Source organism: Drosophila subpulchrella, unplaced genomic scaffold, assembly GCF_014743375.2.
Source record: "Drosophila subpulchrella strain 33 F10 #4 breed RU33 unplaced genomic scaffold, RU_Dsub_v1.1 Primary Assembly Seq152, whole genome shotgun sequence".
Classification (NCBI taxonomy): Eukaryota; Metazoa; Arthropoda; class Insecta; order Diptera; family Drosophilidae; genus Drosophila; species Drosophila subpulchrella.
Genome location: NW_023665491.1, coordinates 20,001 through 43,010, shown reverse-complemented (window position 1 = coordinate 43,010; position 23,010 = coordinate 20,001). Strand labels below are relative to the sequence as shown.

The window sequence follows — 23,010 nt, the reverse complement described above, 5'->3', positions numbered from 1 at the left end:
TCATTTGTATTTTGATGATAAATTTAAAATTTATCTGTATATATTCATATAAGACTCTTTGGTAATATATAATATAAAACCGAGCGCATATATGATATGTACGTTAGAAAAAATAATATATATATATATTATTTTCTTTTAATATAGGGACACCTCTTTTAATTTATCCCCGCAGGGAATTATCACATAACTCAGTATGTGATAATGGCAGACCAATATACATATATATCAAGATTATCAATACAAAATATATATCATTATTAGCCTGCCTCAATTGTAATTATTTATTTGGATTAACGATAAAGTTCGGAAACAATTTGTTATTCTATGTATAATAGAAACCTTGGCCTTTGTTTCAACATTATTATCTTTGGGCTTAAAATATTAACCGTGGAGCCAAGTCTCATATTCATAAATGAATAAAGAAACAAATTTGACGGATTAATATCTTCTCTACCGACAGACAGTATTTTGTCACGTCAATAGTAGATGGCCGGCCCATTGACCATCCTATAGTAGTTTTTGGACCCAATATCTTTAATTCGGGTATTTTCAATTGTCTTTGCCAATCAACCGTTTGGTACTCTCTCATATAATAAGAGAATACACATATAATTCCATTATATGGATATATCTTCATTATTTTATTTGCTACATCACCCTATAATAGTTTTTGAACCCGTCAACTTCAATTCGGGTATTTTCAATTGTCTTTGCCAACCATTTATATGGTATTCTCTATTATAATAAGAGAATACTAGTGTATATCCATTATATGGATATATCATCTTCATATTATTTGCTACACCACCCTATAGTAGTTTTTGAACCCATCATCTGCAATTCGGGTATTTTCAATTGTCTTTGCCAACCAACTATACGGTATTCTCTCTTATAATAAGAGAATACAAGTATATTTTCATTATATGGATATAATGCCATTTATTTTTCAATATCCATATAATTCATTTAGTTTTGTATGTACAAAACAAGTTTTCTTTATAGTATTGACAAAATCATATGTTTACGCATAACATAAGTTTTGACCAATACGAGGAGGGGCCCGCCAACGACCACCTCCCTATAGTAGTTTTTTACCCCACGCACTATTGCGTGCCTGTTTACAGTACTAGTGCCAGCTATCACTAGGTTTATATATCGTGTTTCAGTGATATATGGGTAAATTCTACCATTTATTCTTATGTATATGGCATTTCTATGCCATATTTATACAATCCATTCATATCTTAATGTATATTTATTATATTATACATTATTATGCCTTATAGGTATTATACCTATAAGCCATATCCATACGATTCATTCACTAGTGCCGCCCCTCACTAGGTTTATAATTGTTATATCATTGATATACAATTTATTTCTATATATATGGCATTATATGCCATATCCATACAATGCATTCACATTTCAATGTATATTTACTTGTTATACATTATTATGCCTTATAGGTATTATACCTATAAGCCATATCCATACGATTCACTTATATAAATATATGTATATTTTTTCTATACATAATTTTTTTTTACTTTTGTATGGTTTTTCTATGCATATCCATAGTTTATATGGATATGCTTGGCGTTCTATATAGTATTGACAAATTCATATGCATAACATAAGTTTTGACCAATACGAGGAGGGGCCCGCCAACGACCACCTCCCTATAGTAGTTTTTTACCCCACGCACTATTGCGTGCCTGTTTACAGTACTAGTGCCAGCTATCACTAGGTTTATATATCGTGTTTCAGTGATATATGGGTAAATTCTACCATTTATTCTTATGTATATGGCATTTCTATGCCATATTTATACAATCCATTCATATCTTAATGTATATTTATTATATTATACATTATTATGCCTTATAGGTATTATACCTATAAGCCATATCCATACGATTCATTCACTAGTGCCGCCCCTCACTAGGTTTATAATTGTTATATCATTGATATACAATTTATTTCTATATATATGGCATTTATATGCCATATCCATACAATGCATTCACATTTCAATGTATATTTACTTGTTATACATTATTATGCCTTATAGGTATTATACCTATAAGCCATATCCATACGATTCACTTATATAAATATATGTATATTTTTTCTATACATAATTTTTTTTTACTTTTGTATGGATTTTCTATGCATATCCATAGTTTATATGGATATGCTTGGCGTTCTATATAGTATTGACAAATTCATATGCATAACATAAGTTTTGACCAATACGAGGAGGGGCCCGCCAACGACCACCTCCCTATAGTAGTTTTTTACCCCACGCACTATTGCGTGCCTGTTTACAGTACTAGTGCCAGCTATCACTAGGTTTATATATCGTGTTTCAGTGATATATGGGTAAATTCTACCATTTATTCTTATGTATATGGCATTTCTATGCCATATTTATACAATCCATTCATATCTTAATGTATATTTATTATATTATACATTATTATGCCTTATAGGTATTATACCTATAAGCCATATCCATACGATTCATTCACTAGTGCCGCCCCTCACTAGGTTTATAATTGTTATATCATTGATATACAATTTATTTCTATATATATGGCATTTATATGCCATATCCATACAATGCATTCACATTTCAATGTATATTTACTTGTTATACATTATTATGCCTTATAGGTATTATACCTATAAGCCATATCCATACGATTCACTTATATAAATATATGTATATTTTTCTATACATAATTTTTTTTTACTTTTGTATGGTTTTCTATGCATATCCATAGTTTATATGGATATGCTTGGCGTTCTATATAGTATTGACAAATTCATATGCATAACATAAGTTTTGACCAATACGAGGAGGGGCCCGCCAACGACCACCTCCCTATAGTAGTTTTTTACCCCACGCACTATTGCGTGCCTGTTTACAGTACTAGTGCCAGCTATCACTAGGTTTATATATCGTGTTTCAGTGATATATGGGTAAATTCTACCATTTATTCTTATGTATATGGCATTTCTATGCCATATTTATACAATCCATTCATATCTTAATGTATATTTATTATATTATACATTATTATGCCTTATAGGTATTATACCTATAAGCCATATCCATACGATTCATTCACTAGTGCCGCCCCTCACTAGGTTTATAATTGTTATATCATTGATATACAATTTATTTCTATATATATGGCATTTATATGCCATATCCATACAATGCATTCACATTTCAATGTATATTTACTTGTTATACATTATTATGCCTTATAGGTATTATACCTATAAGCCATATCCATACGATTCACTTATATAAATATATGTATATTTTTCTATACATAATTTTTTTTTACTTTTGTATGGTTTTCTATGCATATCCATAGTTTATATGGATATGCTTGGCGTTCTATATAGTATTGACAAATTCATATGCATAACATAAGTTTTGACCAATACGAGGAGGGGCCCGCCAACGACCACCTCCCTATAGTAGTTTTTTACCCCACGCACTATTGCGTGCCTGTTTACAGTACTAGTGCCAGCTATCACTAGGTTTATATATCGTGTTTCAGTGATATATGGGTAAATTCTACCATTTATTCTTATGTATATGGCATTTCTATGCCATATTTATACAATCCATTCATATCTTAATGTATATTTATTATATTATACATTATTATGCCTTATAGGTATTATACCTATAAGCCATATCCATACGATTCATTCACTAGTGCCGCCCCTCACTAGGTTTATAATTGTTATATCATTGATATACAATTTATTTCTATATATATGGCATTTATATGCCATATCCATACAATGCATTCACATTTCAATGTATATTTACTTGTTATACATTATTATGCCTTATAGGTATTATACCTATAAGCCATATCCATACGATTCACTTATATAAATATATGTATATTTTTCTATACATAATTTTTTTTTACTTTTGTATGGATTTCTATGCATATCCATAGTTTATATGGATATGCTTGGCGTTCTATATAGTATTGACAAATTCATATGCATAACATAAGTTTTGACCAATACGAGGAGGGGCCCGCCAACGACCACCTCCCTATAGTAGTTTTTTACCCCACGCACTATTGCGTGCCTGTTTACAGTACTAGTGCCAGCTATCACTAGGTTTATATATCGTGTTTCAGTGATATATGGGTAAATTCTACCATTTATTCTTATGTATATGGCATTTCTATGCCATATTTATACAATCCATTCATATCTTAATGTATATTTATTATATTATACATTATTATGCCTTATAGGTATTATACCTATAAGCCATATCCATACGATTCATTCACTAGTGCCGCCCCTCACTAGGTTTATAATTGTTATATCATTGATATACAATTTATTTCTATATATATGGCATTTATATGCCATATCCATACAATGCATTCACATTTCAATGTATATTTACTTGTTATACATTATTATGCCTTATAGGTATTATACCTATAAGCCATATCCATACGATTCACTTATATAAATATATGTATATTTTTCTATACATAATTTTTTTTTACTTTTGTATGGATTTCTATGCATATCCATAGTTTATATGGATATGCTTGGCGTTCTATATAGTATTGACAAATTCATATGCATAACATAAGTTTTGACCAATACGAGGAGGGGCCCGCCAACGACCACCTCCCTATAGTAGTTTTTTACCCCACGCACTATTGCGTGCATGTTTACAGTACTAGTGCCAGCTATCATTAGGTTTATATATCGTGTTTCAGTGATATATGGGTAAATTCTACCATTTATTCTTATGTATGTATATGGCATTTCTATGCCATATTTATATAATTCATTCATATCTTAATTTATATTTATTATATTATACATTATTATGCCTTATAGGTATTATACCTATAAGCCATATCCATACGATTCATATACTAGTGCAGCCCCTCACTAGGTTTATATATCTCATTTTAATTATATATTGGTAAATTCTATTATTTATTCTTGTGTATATGGCACTTATATGCCGCCATATCTATAAAAATGCATTTATATTTCAATGTATATTTTCTATATTATACATTATTATGCCTTAAAAAGTTATTATACCTACCATAAGGCGATATCCATACGATTCATTTATATAAAAGATATATGTATAATTTTCTATACATAATTTTTTTTTATGAATATATGGGTTTCCTAAGCATATCCATATAATACATTTAGTTTTATATGGATTAGATTGGTCTTCTTTATTGTATTGCCAAACTCATATTGATAAAATAAGTTTTGAACAATAAGAGGATCAGCCGCCAACCAACCAACCACTGCTACCATTGGAGGAACATATACTTACTTTTTATATGTCCTCTTACTTGAATGGTCCTCTCTTTACTTGAAAATTTCATTACCATAGGAATCTATTTATACATGGAATATGATTTCCACTACTTTTTCGCGTCACTAATAATTAATATGACGATACAGACTTGCTACCATAACATAAGTCTTGAACAATAATAGGAGCAGCCGCCAACCAACCACCAACCAACCAACCACTGCTACCATTGATAGTAATTTTATATGTCCTCTTTAGTTGAATTTCAATACCATAGGAATATTTATACATGGAATATGTTTTGCCACTACTTTTTCGCGTCACTAATAATATGACGATACAGTCTTGCTACCATAACATAAGTTTTGAACAATAAGAGGAGCAGACACACCAACCAACCAACCGCGCTGCTACCATTATATATACTTATATTTATATAAGTCCTCTTTACTTGAATGGCCTCTTTACTTGAATTTCAATACCATAGGAATATTTATTTATACATGGAATATGTTTTGCCACTACTTTTTCGCGTCACTAATAATATGACGATATAGACTTGCTACCATAACATAAGTTTTGAACAATAAGAGGAGCAGACACCAACCAACCAACCGCTGCTACCATTGAATGAACCATATATACAAACTTTTATATATGTCCTCTTTACTTGAATTTTAATACCATAGGAATATTTATACATGGAATATGTTTGCCACTTTATCATCGCGTCACTAATAAGATGACGATACATTTTGTTTGTTCAATATTTACTTATATATTGATGTTTCCAATTTAGGTCTTTTATATTTCTTCTTCCCTACCTTACACACCACAAACAAAGTGGCGTGCGATGCTGCAAGCAAGCATAATGATTATGCCCGCTTGCAACATCTTTATTATCGAATCATCAAGCAAAGGATAAGCTTCAGTGGATCGCAGTATGGCAGCTGCTCAACCACTTACAACACCTTGCCTGTTACAAAAGTCGTTTACAATTGATTCTAGGCTTTGTCATTGTATTAAATAATGCTTTTATATGTAACTAGCGCGGCATCAGGTGATCAAAGATCCTCCCAATTTACTATGTTACAAATTACATTGGCATCACATCCATTGTCGTTTATAAAGTAAATTATAAACTTTAAATGGTTTAGAAGCCATACAATGCAAATTGCCCCTTATTTATCATTGCAGTCCAGCACGGATACGACCTTAGAGGCGTTCAGGCATAATCCAACGGACGTAGCGTCATACCACTGTTCGCTCGAACAAGTATTGTGCCATTGGTCCGTACCTGCGGTTCCTCTCGTACTACGCAGGAATGCTGTCGCAACAACGTTTTGTCATTAGTAGGGTAAAACTAACCTGTCTCACGACGGTCTAAACCCAGCTCACGTTCCCTTGCATGGGTGAACAATCCAACGCTTGGTGAATTTTGCTTCACAATGATAGGAAGAGCCGACATCGAAGGATCAAAAAGCGACGTCGCTATGAACGCTTGGCCGCCACAAGCCAGTTATCCCTATGGTAACTTTTCTGACACCTCTTGTTAAAAACTCTTTAAACCAAAAGGATCGATAGGCCGAGCTTTTGCTGTCCCTGTGTGTACTGAACACCGAGATCAAGTCAGCATTTGCCCTTTTGCTCTATGTGTGGTTTCTGTCCGCACTGAGCTGGCCTTGGGACACCTCCGTTATTATTTGAGAGATGTACCGCCCCAGTCAAACTCCCTACCTGGCAATGTCCTTGAATTGGATCATACCTGAGTAATTGGAGTTATACCAAATTTTCAAATCAAAAATACATAAATGCACCGTTTTATTAAAGAATTTGTTTGCGATTATATAACAAACTCGTGATACTTTGATCAAGAAGCTTGCATCAAAACCCAATACCATAAGATATAATAAATATATCCGTATAATGGCTAGGAAATGATACACGTTCCATTTAATCAAGTAAGTAAGGAAACAATAAGAGTAGTGGTATTTCATTGGCGATACCAAACCGAAGTCTAATATCTCCCACTTATTCTACACCTCTTATGTCTCCTTACACTGCCAGATTAGAGTCAAGCTCAAAAGGGTCTTCTTTCCCCGCTAATTATTCCAAGCCCGTTCCCTTGGCTTGGGTTTCGCTAGATAGTAGATAGGGACAGTAGGAATCTCGTTAATCCATTCATGCGCGTCACTAATTAGATGACGAGGCATTTGGCTACCTTAAGAGAGTCATAGTTACTCCCGCCGTTGACCCGCGCTTACTTGAATTTCTTCACTTTGACATTCAGAGCACTGGGCAGAAATCACATTGTGTCAACACCCGCTAGGGCCATCACAATGCTTTGTTTTAATTAGACAGTCGGATTCCCCAAGTCCGTGCCAGTTCTGAATTGATTGTTAATTGATAATCGTTATAATTAATAAGAACTAATTGGTTTAACCCAATTAGTATTCTTAAAAATTTTAGCAAGAAAGTTCCACAATTGGCTACGTAACTAAACTATCCGGGGAACAAGTGACCAACATAAATGCCAGACACTCTATTTACCCAGAACGAGCACATAAACCATGTTATTGTTTCCCAATCAAGCCCGACTATCTCAATCTTCAGAGCCAATCCTTATCCCGAAGTTACGGATCTAATTTGCCGACTTCCCTTACCTACATTATTCTATCGACTAGAGACTCTTCACCTTGGAGACCAGCTGCGGATATTGGTACGGCCTGTTGAGAAGTTTGCGTGTCCCCACCATAAATTTTCAAGGTCCGAGGAGAAAATATCGACACAACAGTATATGTCATGCTCTTCTAGCCCATCTACCATATCTCTCTGCGAAAGACTTCCATGGTAGTACGGCTATAAAACAGAAAAGAAAACTCTTCCGATATCTCTCGACGGCTTCTTTATGGTCGTTCCTGTTGCCAGGATGAGCACGAGGCCCATATTTAATAACAAACGGATACTCAACAGGTTACGGAATTGGAACCGTATTCCCTTTCGTTCAAAATTATTCAAGTATATTAATTAGCTTGATTTATATAATATAATTATATTTGTATGGCATTTGTGTTTTACTTGAAAATTTTCGGCTTTCGCCTTGAACTTAGGACCGACTAACTCGTGATCAACCACTGTTCACACGAAACCCTTCTCCACTTCAGTCCTCCAAGGTCTCATTCGATTATTTGCTACTACCACCAAGATCTGTACCAATGGCAGCTCCATGCAGGCTTACGCCAAACACTTCTACGCATACCATTGTACCTTCCTACTCACTAAAGTTTCAAAATTTATATCACAAGTAATATAAATCATCTACTTTAGCGGTAATGTATAGGTATACAACTTAAGCGCCATCCATTTTAAGGGCTAGTTGCTTCGGCAGGTGAGTTGTTACACACTCCTTAGCGGATTTCGACTTCCATGATCACCGTCCTGCTGTTTTAAGCAACCAACGCCTTTCATGGTATCTGCATGAGTTGTTAATTTGGGCACCGTAACATTACGTTTGGTTCATCCCACAGCGCCAGTTCTGCTTACCAAAAGTGGCCCACTGGGCACATTATATCATAACCTTGAACTTCATATCAAGAAAGTTAAGGTTCTTACCCATTTAAAGTTTGAGAATAGGTTAAGATCGTTTCGACCCTAAGGCCTCTAATCATTCGCTTTACCAGATAAGATTATTTTATATAACATTAAAATGCACCAGCTATCCTGAGGGAAACTTCGGAAGGAACCAGCTACTAGATGGTTCGATTGGTCTTTCGCCCCTATACTCAATTCTGACAATCGATTTGCACGTCAGAACTGTTTCGGTCTTCCATCAGGGTTTCCCCTGACTTCAACCTGATCAAGTATAGTTCACCATCTTTCGGGTCACAGCATATATGCTCAAGGTACGTTCCAGTTAGAGGCATAAATAATATAAATATCATTATACATAACTATATAGAACGCCCCGGGATTGTGTTAATTAGCTATAAATAGTTAAAAAACTAATCCCATTATTAGTCAAGTTAATTACGCTATTAGGTTTATATCCCAATAACTTGCACATATGTTAGACTCCTTGGTCCGTGTTTCAAGACGGGTCCCGAAGGTATCCTGAATCTTTCGCATTGTTAATCATACAAGTGCATATAATAAACACAAAAATCAATGATAATTATGCCATTATATAATTCCGAAAAATTAACGCACTGTATTCATATAAATCTATCAGCACTTTATCAAATTAATAACATTTATTCTGTGTTAAAATGCAAGCAAATTAATTTGAATAAACTATAAGTTATATTTTATGATAAATTTTGTATGCTAATAGATTACAATGTCCTTATATGGAAAAAATGCACACTATTATCATAATATTGTTTAAATATTACAATTTTAATGATGAATTTTCCATAACGGATATTCAGGTTCATCGGGCTTAACCTCTAAGCAGTTTCACGTACTGTTTAACTCTCTATTCAGAGTTCTTTTCAACTTTCCCTCACGGTACTTGTTTACTATCGGTCTCATGGTTATATTTAGTTTTAGATGGAGTTTACCACCCACTTAGTGCTGCACTATCAAGCAACACGACTCTTTGGAAACATCATCTAGTAATCATTAACGTTATACGGGCCTGGCACCCTCTATGGGTAAATGGCCTCATTTAAGAAGGACTTAAATCGTTAATTTCTCATACTAGAATATTGACGCTCCATACACTGCATCTCACATTTGCCATATAGACAAAGTGACTTAGTGCTGAACTGATTTCTTTTCGCTCGCCGCTACTAAGAAAATCCTGGTTAGTTTCTTTTCCTCCCCTAATTAATATGCTTAAATTCAGGGGGTAGTCCCATATGAGTTGAGGTTGTGTATAACTTTTTTTGCAATTAATTCTTTATATATAATGATAAAACATTTTATTAAATTCGTTATATATTTTATATATTTGTATGGCATTTGTTTGGTCTAACGAATCAACGAAGAATAATAATATTGTCAACGGCTTTCTATTTACTAATCTTTAATAAGAGACAATTCTAGATAAATTTTTTATGCTAGACATTTCTCAGTATTATTTGATTGAAAAAGAAAATATTTCTCTTCGTTTTTCACATTCAAATTATTTACTAATGTGAGATAATGTTTTTCATATATTTGTTAATATTATGAATAATATAATAATTAAATTATTATTATCCAATAATATACCATATGCTTATAAAATTTCATTATAAAATTTATATAAACAACTTAATTAGCATAGTCTTACAACCCTCAACCATATGTAGTCCAAGCAGCACTATAAAATTAATTAAAGTACATAACAGCATGGACTGCGATATGCGTTCAAAATGTCGATGTTCATGTGTCCTGCAGTTCACACGATGACGCACAGTTTGCTGCGTTCTTCATCGACCCATGAGCCGAGTGATCCACCGCTTAGAGTTTTATATATTGGTTTGGTAATTTTGTCATATATGTTTTTATTGAAAGAAATTAAAAATACACCATTTTACTGGCATATATCAATTCCTTCAATAAATTGATTTTTATACCTAAAACGAATGCTGCGAAATGTCTTAGTTTCATATAACCAATAATATATCAAGTATTTTTTAAATGGCATTTACGGTATTAATACTTTTTTTTAGCGATATATATTGAAATTTATATAAAACATTAACCTGTAATAATCAGGTACAACATTGTACATTTTAGGTTGTTGCATTATCCAATGTATGCGCATAACTGAGATGAACAATACATATCGCAACGCGTGTATATTATGGTCCATATACACACAGTGTTTTATTAATTAATTGCATTTAATATACAATATAATAATAATATTAAATAAATTTAATAATTTCGATTTGCTTGTTCGAATTTGTTATTTGTTTGCTTTTGCTTATTTATTTATCTCTTATTTAATGCAATAATATATTTATTATTACAATTATTATTTCGATTTGCTTGTTCGAAATTTTATATTTGATCTATAAAAGATCATATTTTTGGCAATTTATATTTTATTTGTATTACTATAATATATTATATTATTATAATAAAAACAAATTTTTTTATTAACGGTAAGGATATTAAACAATAATGATCCTTCCGCAGGTTCACCTACGGAAACCTTGTTACGACTTTTACTTCCTCTAAATAATCAAGTTCGGTCAACTTTTGCGAAACAACCGTAACACACAAGGCGTCACAGTGATCACGTCCGGAGACCTCACTAAATAATTCAATCGGTAGTAGCGACGGGCGGTGTGTACAAAGGGCAGGGACGTAATCAATGCGAGTTAATGACTCACACTTACTGGGAATTCCAAGTTCATGTGAACAGTTTCAGTTCACAATCCCAAGCATGAAAGTGGTTCAGCGGTTTACCCGGACCTCTCGGTCTAGGAAATACACGTTGATACTTTCATTGTAGCGCGCGTGCAGCCCAGGACATCTAAGGGCATCACAGACCTGTTATTGCTCAATCTCATTATTGCTAGACGCAATTTGTCCATTTAAGAAGCTAGTGTCCTTATAATGGGACAAACCAACAGGTACGGCTCCACTTATATAAACACATTCAAACACAATAAACATTTTACTGCCACCATGAATGAAGGCTATATAAGCTTCAACACCATAATCCTGAAGATATCTATTTAATATATTTGAGTCTCGTTCGTTATCGGAATTAACCAGACAAATCACTCCACGAACTAAGAACGGCCATGCACCACCACCCATAGATTCGAGAAAGAGCTATCAATCTGTCTTACACACTTATGTTCGGACCTGGTAAGTTTTCCCGTGTTGAGTCAAATTAAGCCGCAGGCTCCACTCCTGGTGGTGCCCTTCCGTCAATTCCTTTAAGTTTCAGCTTTGCAACCATACTTCCCCCGGAGCCCAAAAGCTTTGGTTTCCCGGGAAGCGACTGAGAGAGCCATAAAAGTAGCTACACCCAATTGCTAGCTGGCATCGTTTATGGTTAGAACTAGGGCGGTATCTGATCGCCTTCGAACCTCTAACTTTCGTTCTTGATTAATGAAAACATCTTTGGCAAATGCTTTCGCTTAAGTTAGTCTTACGACGGTCCAAGAATTTCACCTCTCGCGTCGTAATACTAATGCCCCAAACTGCTTCTATTAATCATTACCTCTTGATCTGAAAACCAATGAAAGCAGAACAGAGGTCTTATTTCATTATCCCATGCACAGAATATTCAGGCATTTGAAGCCTGCTTTAAGCACTCTAATTTGTTCAAAGTAATTGTACCGGCCCACAATAACACTCGTTTAAGAGCACTAATGCAGGTTTTTAAATAGGAGGAACATATGAAAAAATACAAGTATCTAAGCACATGTAAGAACTCCACCGGTAATACGCTTACATACATAAAGGTATAGTACTAACCACAATTGTAAGTTGTACTACCCGTATGAAGCACAAGTTCAACTACGAACGTTTTAACCGCAACAACTTTAATATACGCTATTGGAGCTGGAATTACCGCGGCTGCTGGCACCAGACTTGCCCTCCAATTGGTCCTTGTTAAAGGATTTAAAGTGTACTCATTCCAATTACAGGGCCTCGGATATGAGTCCTGTATTGTTATTTTTCGTCACTACCTCCCCGAGCTGGGAGTGGGTAATTTACGCGCCTGCTGCCTTCCTTAGATGTGGTAGCCGTTTCTCAGGCTCCCTCTCCGGAATCGAACCCTGATTCCCCGTTACCCGTTGCAACCATGGTAGTCCTAGATACTACCATCAAAAGTTGATAGGGCAGACATTTGAAAGATCTGTCGTCGGTACAAGACCATACGATCTGCATGTTATCTAGAGTTCAACCAATATAACGATCTTGCGATCGCTTGGTTTTAGCCTAATAAAAGCACATGTCCCATAAGGTTCATGTTTTAATTGCATGTATTAGCTCTAGAATTACCACAGTTATCCAAGTAACTGTTAACGATCTAAGGAACCATAACTGATATAATGAGCCTTTTGCGGTTTCACTTTTAATTCGTGTGTACTTAGACATGCATGGCTTAATCTTTGAGACAAGCATATAACTACTGGCAGGATCAACCAGAATAATGTTTTTATTCATATTTCATTCATATTTTTGAATAGAAATTAGCAATATAAATTTTATAGATTGTTTTCTATCGAATACGGCCATTTTTATATAGCATTCGTATACGTTTGTTGTTTTCACAATATATACTTGTTCCGCCACTAATAATAACAAGTTTTTTAATTATTGATGTTAAAAACACAATATTTTTTTTCGTAATACGTAATAATTTTCTTTATATTTGCATATTTCATTCTAAAATATCTTTTTTGTTCGACATACGTCATTATTGTATCCACACATGTACAATTTTTGTTTAACCAATATAAAATATTGAATTAAATCATTTGTATTTTGATGATAAATTTAAAATTTATCTGTATATATTCATATAAGACTCTTTGGTAATATATAATATAAAACCGAGCGCATATATGATATGTACGTTAGAAAAAATAATATATATATATATTATTTTCTTTTAATATAGGGACACCTCTTTTAATTTATCCCCGCAGGGAATTATCACATAACTCAGTATGTGATAATGGCAGACCAATATACATATATATCAAGATTATCAATACAAAATATATATCATTATTAGCCTGCCTCAATTGTAATTATTTATTTGGATTAACGATAAAGTTCGGAAACAATTTGTTATTCTATGTATAATAGAAACCTTGGCCTTTGTTTCAACATTATTATCTTTGGGCTTAAAATATTAACCGTGGAGCCAAGTCTCATATTCATAAATGAATAAAGAAACAAATTTGACGGATTAATATCTTCTCTACCGACAGACAGTATTTTGTCACGTCAATAGTAGATGGCCGGCCCATTGACCATCCTATAGTAGTTTTTGGACCCAATATCTTTAATTCGGGTATTTTCAATTGTCTTTGCCAATCAACCGTTTGGTACTCTCTCATATAATAAGAGAATACACATATAATTCCATTATATGGATATATCTTCATTATTTTATTTGCTACATCACCCTATAATAGTTTTTGAACCCGTCAACTTCAATTCGGGTATTTTCAATTGTCTTTGCCAACCATTTATATGGTATTCTCTATTATAATAAGAGAATACTAGTGTATATCCATTATATGGATATATCATCTTCATATTATTTGCTACACCACCCTATAGTAGTTTTTGAACCCATCATCTGCAATTCGGGTATTTTCAATTGTCTTTGCCAACCAACTATACGGTATTCTCTCTTATAATAAGAGAATACAAGTATATTTTCATTATATGGATATAATGCCATTTATTTTTCAATATCCATATAATTCATTTAGTTTTGTATGTACAAAACAAGTTTTCTTTATAGTATTGACAAAATCATATGTTTACGCATAACATAAGTTTTGACCAATACGAGGAGGGGCCCGCCAACGACCACCTCCCTATAGTAGTTTTTTACCCCACGCACTACTGCGTGCCTGTTTACAGTACTAGTGCCAGCTATCACTAGGTTTATATATCATGTTTCAGTGATATATGGGTAAATTCTACCATTTATTCTTATGTATATGGCATTTCTATGCCATATTTATACAATCCATTCATATCTTAATGTATATTTATTATATTATACATTATTATGCCTTATAGGTATTATACCTATAAGCCATATCCATACGATTCATTCACTAGTGCCGCCCCTCACTAGGTTTATAATTGTTATATCATTGATATACAATTTATTTCTATATATATGGCATTTATATGCCATATCCATACAATGCATTCACATTTCAATGTATATTTACTTGTTATACATTATTATGCCTTATAGGTATTATACCTATAAGCCATATCCATACGATTCACTTATATAAATATATGTATATTTTTCTATACATAATTTTTTTTATTTTTGTATGGATTTCTATGCATATCCATAGTTTATATGGATATGCTTGGCGTTCTATATAGTATTGACAAATTCATATGCATAACATAAGTTTTGACCAATACGAGGAGGGGCCCGCCAACGACCACCTCCCTATAGTAGTTTTTTACCCCACGCACTATTGCGTGCCTGTTTACAGTACTAGTGCCAGCTATCACTAGGTTTATATATCGTGTTTCAGTGATATATGGGTAAATTCTACCATTTATTCTTATGTATATGGCATTTCTATGCCATATTTATACAATCCATTCATATCTTAATGTATATTTATTATATTATACATTATTATGCCTTATAGGTATTATACCTATAAGCCATATCCATACGATTCATTCACTAGTGCCGCCCCTCACTAGGTTTATAATTGTTATATCATTGATATACAATTTATTTCTATATATATGGCATTTATATGCCATATCCATACAATGCATTCACATTTCAATGTATATTTACTTGTTATACATTATTATGCCTTATAGGTATTATACCTATAAGCCATATCCATACGATTCACTTATATAAATATATGTATATTTTTTCTATACATAATTTTTTTTTACTTTTGTATGGATTTCTATGCATATCCATAGTTTATATGGATATGCTTGGCGTTCTATATAGTATTGACAAATTCATATGCATAACATAAGTTTTGACCAATACGAGGAGGGGCCCGCCAACGACCACCTCCCTATAGTAGTTTTTTACCCCACGCACTATTGCGTGCCTGTTTACAGTACTAGTGCCAGCTATCACTAGGTTTATATATCGTGTTTCAGTGATATATGGGTAAATTCTACCATTTATTCTTATGTATATGGCATTTCTATGCCATATTTATACAATCCATTCATATCTTAATGTATATTTATTATATTATACATTATTATGCCTTATAGGTATTATACCTATAAGCCATATCCATACGATTCATTCACTAGTGCCGCCCCTCACTAGGTTTATAATTGTTATATCATTGATATACAATTTATTTCTATATATATGGCATTTATATGCCATATCCATACAATGCATTCACATTTCAATGTATATTTACTTGTTATACATTATTATGCCTTATAGGTATTATACCTATAAGCCATATCCATACGATTCACTTATATAAATATATGTATATTTTTCTATACATAATTTTTTTTTACTTTTGTATGGTTTTCTATGCATATCCATAGTTTATATGGATATGCTTGGCGTTCTATATAGTATTGACAAATTCATATGCATAACATAAGTTTTGACCAATACGAGGAGGGGCCCGCCAACGACCACCTCCCTATAGTAGTTTTTTACCCCACGCACTATTGCGTGCCTGTTTACAGTACTAGTGCCAGCTATCACTAGGTTTATATATCGTGTTTCAGTGATATATGGGTAAATTCTACCATTTATTCTTATGTATATGGCATTTCTATGCCATATTTATACAATCCATTCATATCTTAATGTATATTTATTATATTATACATTATTATGCCTTATAGGTATTATACCTATAAGCCATATCCATACGATTCATTCACTAGTGCCGCCCCTCACTAGGTTTATAATTGTTATATCATTGATATACAATTTATTTCTATATATATGGCATTTATATGCCATATCCATACAATGCATTCACATTTCAATGTATATTTACTTGTTATACATTATTATGCCTTATAGGTATTATACCTATAAGCCATATCCATACGATTCACTTATATAAATATATGTATATTTTTCTATACATAATTTTTTTTTACTTTTGTATGGATTTCTATGCATATCCATAGTTTATATGGATATGCTTGGCGTTCTATATAGTATTGACAAATTCATATGCATAACATAAGTTTTGACCAATACGAGGAGGGGCCCGCCAACGACCACCTCCCTATAGTAGTTTTTTACCCCACGCACTATTGCGTGCCTGTTTACAGTACTAGTGCCAGCTATCACTAGGTTTATATATCGTGTTTCAGTGATATATGGGTAAATTCTACCATTTATTCTTATGTATATGGCATTTCTATGCCATATTTATACAATCCATTCATATCTTAATGTATATTTATTATATTATACATTATTATGCCTTATAGGTATTATACCTATAAGCCATATCCATACGATTCATTCACTAGTGCCGCCCCTCACTAGGTTTATAATTGTTATATCATTGATATACAATTTATTTCTATATATATGGCATTTATATGCCATATCCATACAATGCATTCACATTTCAATGTATATTTACTTGTTATACATTATTATGCCTTATAGGTATTATACCTATAAGCCATATCCATACGATTCACTTATATAAATATATGTATATTTTTCTATACATAATTTTTTTTTACTTTTGTATGGATTTCTATGCATATCCATAGTTTATATGGATATGCTTGGCGTTCTATATAGTATTGACAAATTCATATGCATAACATAAGTTTTGACCAATACGAGGAGGGGCCCGCCAACGACCACCTCCCTATAGTAGTTTTTTACCCCACGCACTATTGCGTGCATGTTTACAGTACTAGTGCCAGCTATCATTAGGTTTATATATCGTGTTTCAGTGATATATGGGTAAATTCTACCATTTATTCTTATGTATGTATATGGCATTTCTATGCCATATTTATATAATTCATTCATATCTTAATTTATATTTATTATATTATACATTATTATGCCTTATAGGTATTATACCTATAAGCCATATCCATACGATTCATATACTAGTGCAGCCCCTCACTAGGTTTATATATCTCATTTTAATTATATATTGGTAAATTCTATTATTTATTCTTGTGTATATGGCACTTATATGCCGCCATATCTATAAAAATGCATTTATATTTCAATGTATATTTTCTATATTATACATTATTATGCCTTAAAAAGTTATTATACCTACCATAAGGCGATATCCATACGATTCATTTATATAAAAGATATATGTATAATTTTCTATACATAATTTTTTTTTATGAATATATGGGTTTCCTAAGCATATCCATATAATACATTTAGTTTTATATGGATTAGATTGGTCTTCTTTATTGTATTGCCAAACTCATATTGATAAAATAAGTTTTGAACAATAAGAGGATCAGCCGCCAACCAACCAACCACTGCTACCATTGGAGGAACATATACTTACTTTTTATATGTCCTCTTACTTGAATGGTCCTCTCTTTACTTGAAAATTTCATTACCATAGGAATCTATTTATACATGGAATATGATTTCCACTACTTTTTCGCGTCACTAATAATTAATATGACGATACAGACTTGCTACCATAACATAAGTCTTGAACAATAATAGGAGCAGCCGCCAACCAACCACCAACCAACCAACCACTGCTACCATTGATAGTAATTTTATATGTCCTCTTTAGTTGAATTTCAATACCATAGGAATATTTATACATGGAATATGTTTTGCCACTACTTTTTCGCGTCACTAATAATATGACGATACAGTCTTGCTACCATAACATAAGTTTTGAACAATAAGAGGAGCAGACACACCAACCAACCAACCGCGCTGCTACCATTATATATACTTATATTTATATAAGTCCTCTTTACTTGAATGGCCTCTTTACTTGAATTTCAATACCATAGGAATATTTATTTATACATGGAATATGTTTTGCCACTACTTTTTCGCGTCACTAATAATATGACGATATAGACTTGCTACCATAACATAAGTTTTGAACAATAAGAGGAGCAGACACCAACCAACCAACCGCTGCTACCATTGAATGAACCATATATACAAACTTTTATATATGTCCTCTTTACTTGAATTTTAATACCATAGGAATATTTATACATGGAATATGTTTGCCACTTTATCATCGCGTCACTAATAAGATGACGATACATTTTGTTTGTTCAATATTTACTTATATATTGATGTTTCCAATTTAGGTCTTTTATATTTCTTCTTCCCTACCTTACACACCACAAACAAAGTGGCGTGCGATGCTGCAAGCAAGCATAATGATTATGCCCGCTTGCAACATCTTTATTATCGAATCATCAAGCAAAGGATAAGCTTCAGTGGATCGCAGTATGGCAGCTGCTCAACCACTTACAACACCTTGCCTGTTACAAAAGTCGTTTACAATTGATTCTAGGCTTTGTCATTGTATTAAATAATGCTTTTATATGTAACTAGCGCGGCATCAGGTGATCAAAGATCCTCCCAATTTACTATGTTACAAATTACATTGGCATCACATCCATTGTCGTTTATAAAGTAAATTATAAACTTTAAATGGTTTAGAAGCCATACAATGCAAATTGCCCCTTATTTATCATTGCAGTCCAGCACGGATACGACCTTAGAGGCGTTCAGGCATAATCCAACGGACGTAGCGTCATACCACTGTTCGCTCGAACAAGTATTGTGCCATTGGTCCGTACCTGCGGTTCCTCTCGTACTACGCAGGAATGCTGTCGCAACAACGTTTTGTCATTAGTAGGGTAAAACTAACCTGTCTCACGACGGTCTAAACCCAGCTCACGTTCCCTTGCATGGGTGAACAATCCAACGCTTGGTGAATTTTGCTTCACAATGATAGGAAGAGCCGACATCGAAGGATCAAAAAGCGACGTCGCTATGAACGCTTGGCCGCCACAAGCCAGTTATCCCTATGGTAACTTTTCTGACACCTCTTGTTAAAAACTCTTTAAACCAAAAGGATCGATAGGCCGAGCTTTTGCTGTCCCTGTGTGTACTGAACACCGAGATCAAGTCAGCATTTGCCCTTTTGCTCTATGTGTGGTTTCTGTCCGCACTGAGCTGGCCTTGGGACACCTCCGTTATTATTTGAGAGATGTACCGCCCCAGTCAAACTCCCTACCTGGCAATGTCCTTGAATTGGATCATACCTGAGTAATTGGAGTTATACCAAATTTTCAAATCAAAAATACATAAATGCACCGTTTTATTAAAGAATTTGTTTGCGATTATATAACAAACTCGTGATACTTTGATCAAGAAGCTTGCATCAAAACCCAATACCATAAGATATAATAAATATATCCGTATAATGGCTAGGAAATGATACACGTTCCATTTAATCAAGTAAGTAAGGAAACAATAAGAGTAGTGGTATTTCATTGGCGATACCAAACCGAAGTCTAATATCTCCCACTTATTCTACACCTCTTATGTCTCCTTACACTGCCAGATTAGAGTCAAGCTCAAAAGGGTCTTCTTTCCCCGCTAATTATTCCAAGCCCGTTCCCTTGGCTGTGGTTTCGCTAGATAGTAGATAGGGACAGTAGGAATCTCGTTAATCCATTCATGCGCGTCACTAATTAGATGACGAGGCATTTGGCTACCTTAAGAGAGTCATAGTTACTCCCGCCGTTGACCCGCGCTTACTTGAATTTCTTCACTTTGACATTCAGAGCACTGGGCAGAAATCACATTGTGTCAACACCCGCTAGGGCCATCACAATGCTTTGTTTTAATTAGACAGTCGGATTCCCCAAGTCCGTGCCAGTTCTGAATTGATTGTTAATTGATAATCGTTATAATTAATAAGAACTAATTGGTTTAACCCAATTAGTATTCTTAAAAATTTTAGCAAGAAAGTTCCACAATTGGCTACGTAACTAAACTATCCGGGGAACAAGTGACCAACATAAATGCCAGACACTCTATTTACCCAGAACGAGCACATAAACCATGTTATTGTTTCCCAATCAAGCCCGACTATCTCAATCTTCAGAGCCAATCCTTATCCCGAAGTTACGGATCTAATTTGCCGACTTCCCTTACCTACATTATTCTATCGACTAGAGACTCTTCACCTTGGAGACCAGCTGCGGATATTGGTACGGCCTGTTGAGAAGTTTGCGTGTCCCCACCATAAATTTTCAAGGTCCGAGGAGAAAATATCGACACAACAGTATATGTCATGCTCTTCTAGCCCATCTACCATATCTCTCTGCGAAAGACTTCCATGGTAGTACGGCTATAAAACAGAAAAGAAAACTCTTCCGATATCTCTCGACGGCTTCTTTATGGTCGTTCCTGTTGCCAGGATGAGCACGAGGCCCATATTTAATAACAAACGGATACTCAACAGGTTACGGAATTGGAACCGTATTCCCTTTCGTTCAAAATTATTCAAGTATATTAATTAGCTTGATTTATATAATATAATTATATTTGTATGGCATTTGTGTTTTACTTGAAAATTTTCGGCTTTCGCCTTGAACTTAGGACCGACTAACTCGTGATCAACCACTGTTCACACGAAACCCTTCTCCACTTCAGTCCTCCAAGGTCTCATTCGATTATTTGCTACTACCACCAAGATCTGTACCAATGGCAGCTCCATGCAGGCTTACGCCAAACACTTCTACGCATACCATTGTACCTTCCTACTCACTAAAGTTTCAAAATTTATATCACAAGTAATATAAATCATCTACTTTAGCGGTAATGTATAGGTATACAACTTAAGCGCCATCCATTTTAAGGGCTAGTTGCTTCGGCAGGTGAGTTGTTACACACTCCTTAGCGGATTTCGACTTCCATGATCACCGTCCTGCTGTTTTAAGCAACCAACGCCTTTCATGGTATCTGCATGAGTTGTTAATTTGGGCACCGTAACATTACGTTTGGTTCATCCCACAGCGCCAGTTCTGCTTACCAAAAGTGGCCCACTGGGCACATTATATCATAACCTTGAACTTCATATCAAGAAAGTTAAGGTTCTTACCCATTTAAAGTTTGAGAATAGGTTAAGATCGTTTCGACCCTAAGGCCTCTAATCATTCGCTTTACCAGATAAGATTATTTTATATAACATTAAAATGCACCAGCTATCCTGAGGGAAACTTCGGAAGGAACCAGCTACTAGATGGTTCGATTGGTCTTTCGCCCCTATACTCAATTCTGACAATCGATTTGCACGTCAGAACTGTTTCGGTCTTCCATCAGGGTTTCCCCTGACTTCAACCTGATCAAGTATAGTTCACCATCTTTCGGGTCACAGCATATATGCTCAAGGTACGTTCCAGTTAGAGGCATAAATAATATAAATATCATTATACATAACTATATAGAACGCCCCGGGATTGTGTTAATTAGCTATAAATAGTTAAAAAACTAATCCCATTATTAGTCAAGTTAATTACGCTATTAGGTTTATATCCCAATAACTTGCACATATGTTAGACTCCTTGGTCCGTGTTTCAAGACGGGTCCCGAAGGTATCCTGAATCTTTCGCATTGTTAATCATACAAGTGCATATAATAAACACAAAAATCAATGATAATTATGCCATTATATAATTCCGAAAAATTAACGCACTGTATTCATATAAATCTATCAGCACTTTATCAAATTAATAACATTTATTCTGTGTTAAAATGCAAGCAAATTAATTTGAATAAACTATAAGTTATATTTTATGATAAATTTTGTATGCTAATAGATTACAATGTCCTTATATGGAAAAAATGCACACTATTATCATAATATTGTTTAAATATTACAATTTTAATGATGAATTTTCCATAACGGATATTCAGGTTCATCGGGCTTAACCTCTAAGCAGTTTCACGTACTGTT

General features: G+C 33.8%; 4 non-coding genes across 4 annotated transcripts in view; all 4 read right to left on the bottom strand.

Annotated features, from left to right (window-relative positions):
* Nucleotides 1-6,261: 6,261 nt before the first annotated feature.
* Nucleotides 6,262-10,232, bottom strand: LOC119558962. The gene has a single exon (XR_005220550.1). It is a non-coding gene; the product is annotated as a large subunit ribosomal RNA (ribosomal RNA).
* A 401-nt stretch (nt 10,233-10,633) lies between these two features.
* On the bottom strand, nt 10,634-10,812 carry LOC119558964. The gene has a single exon (XR_005220551.1). It is a non-coding gene; the product is annotated as a 5.8S ribosomal RNA (ribosomal RNA).
* A 659-nt stretch (nt 10,813-11,471) lies between these two features.
* Nucleotides 11,472-13,465, bottom strand: LOC119558966. The gene has a single exon (XR_005220552.1). It is a non-coding gene; the product is annotated as a small subunit ribosomal RNA (ribosomal RNA).
* Nucleotides 13,466-19,445: 5,980 nt separating this feature from the next.
* The window catches only part of LOC119558968, a 3,971-nt gene continuing 406 nt past the window's right edge, over nt 19,446-23,010 (bottom strand). Inside the window, exon 1 of the ribosomal RNA XR_005220554.1 lies at nt 19,446-23,010. This exon is cut by the window's right edge and continues 406 nt beyond it. This is a non-coding gene — a ribosomal RNA (large subunit ribosomal RNA).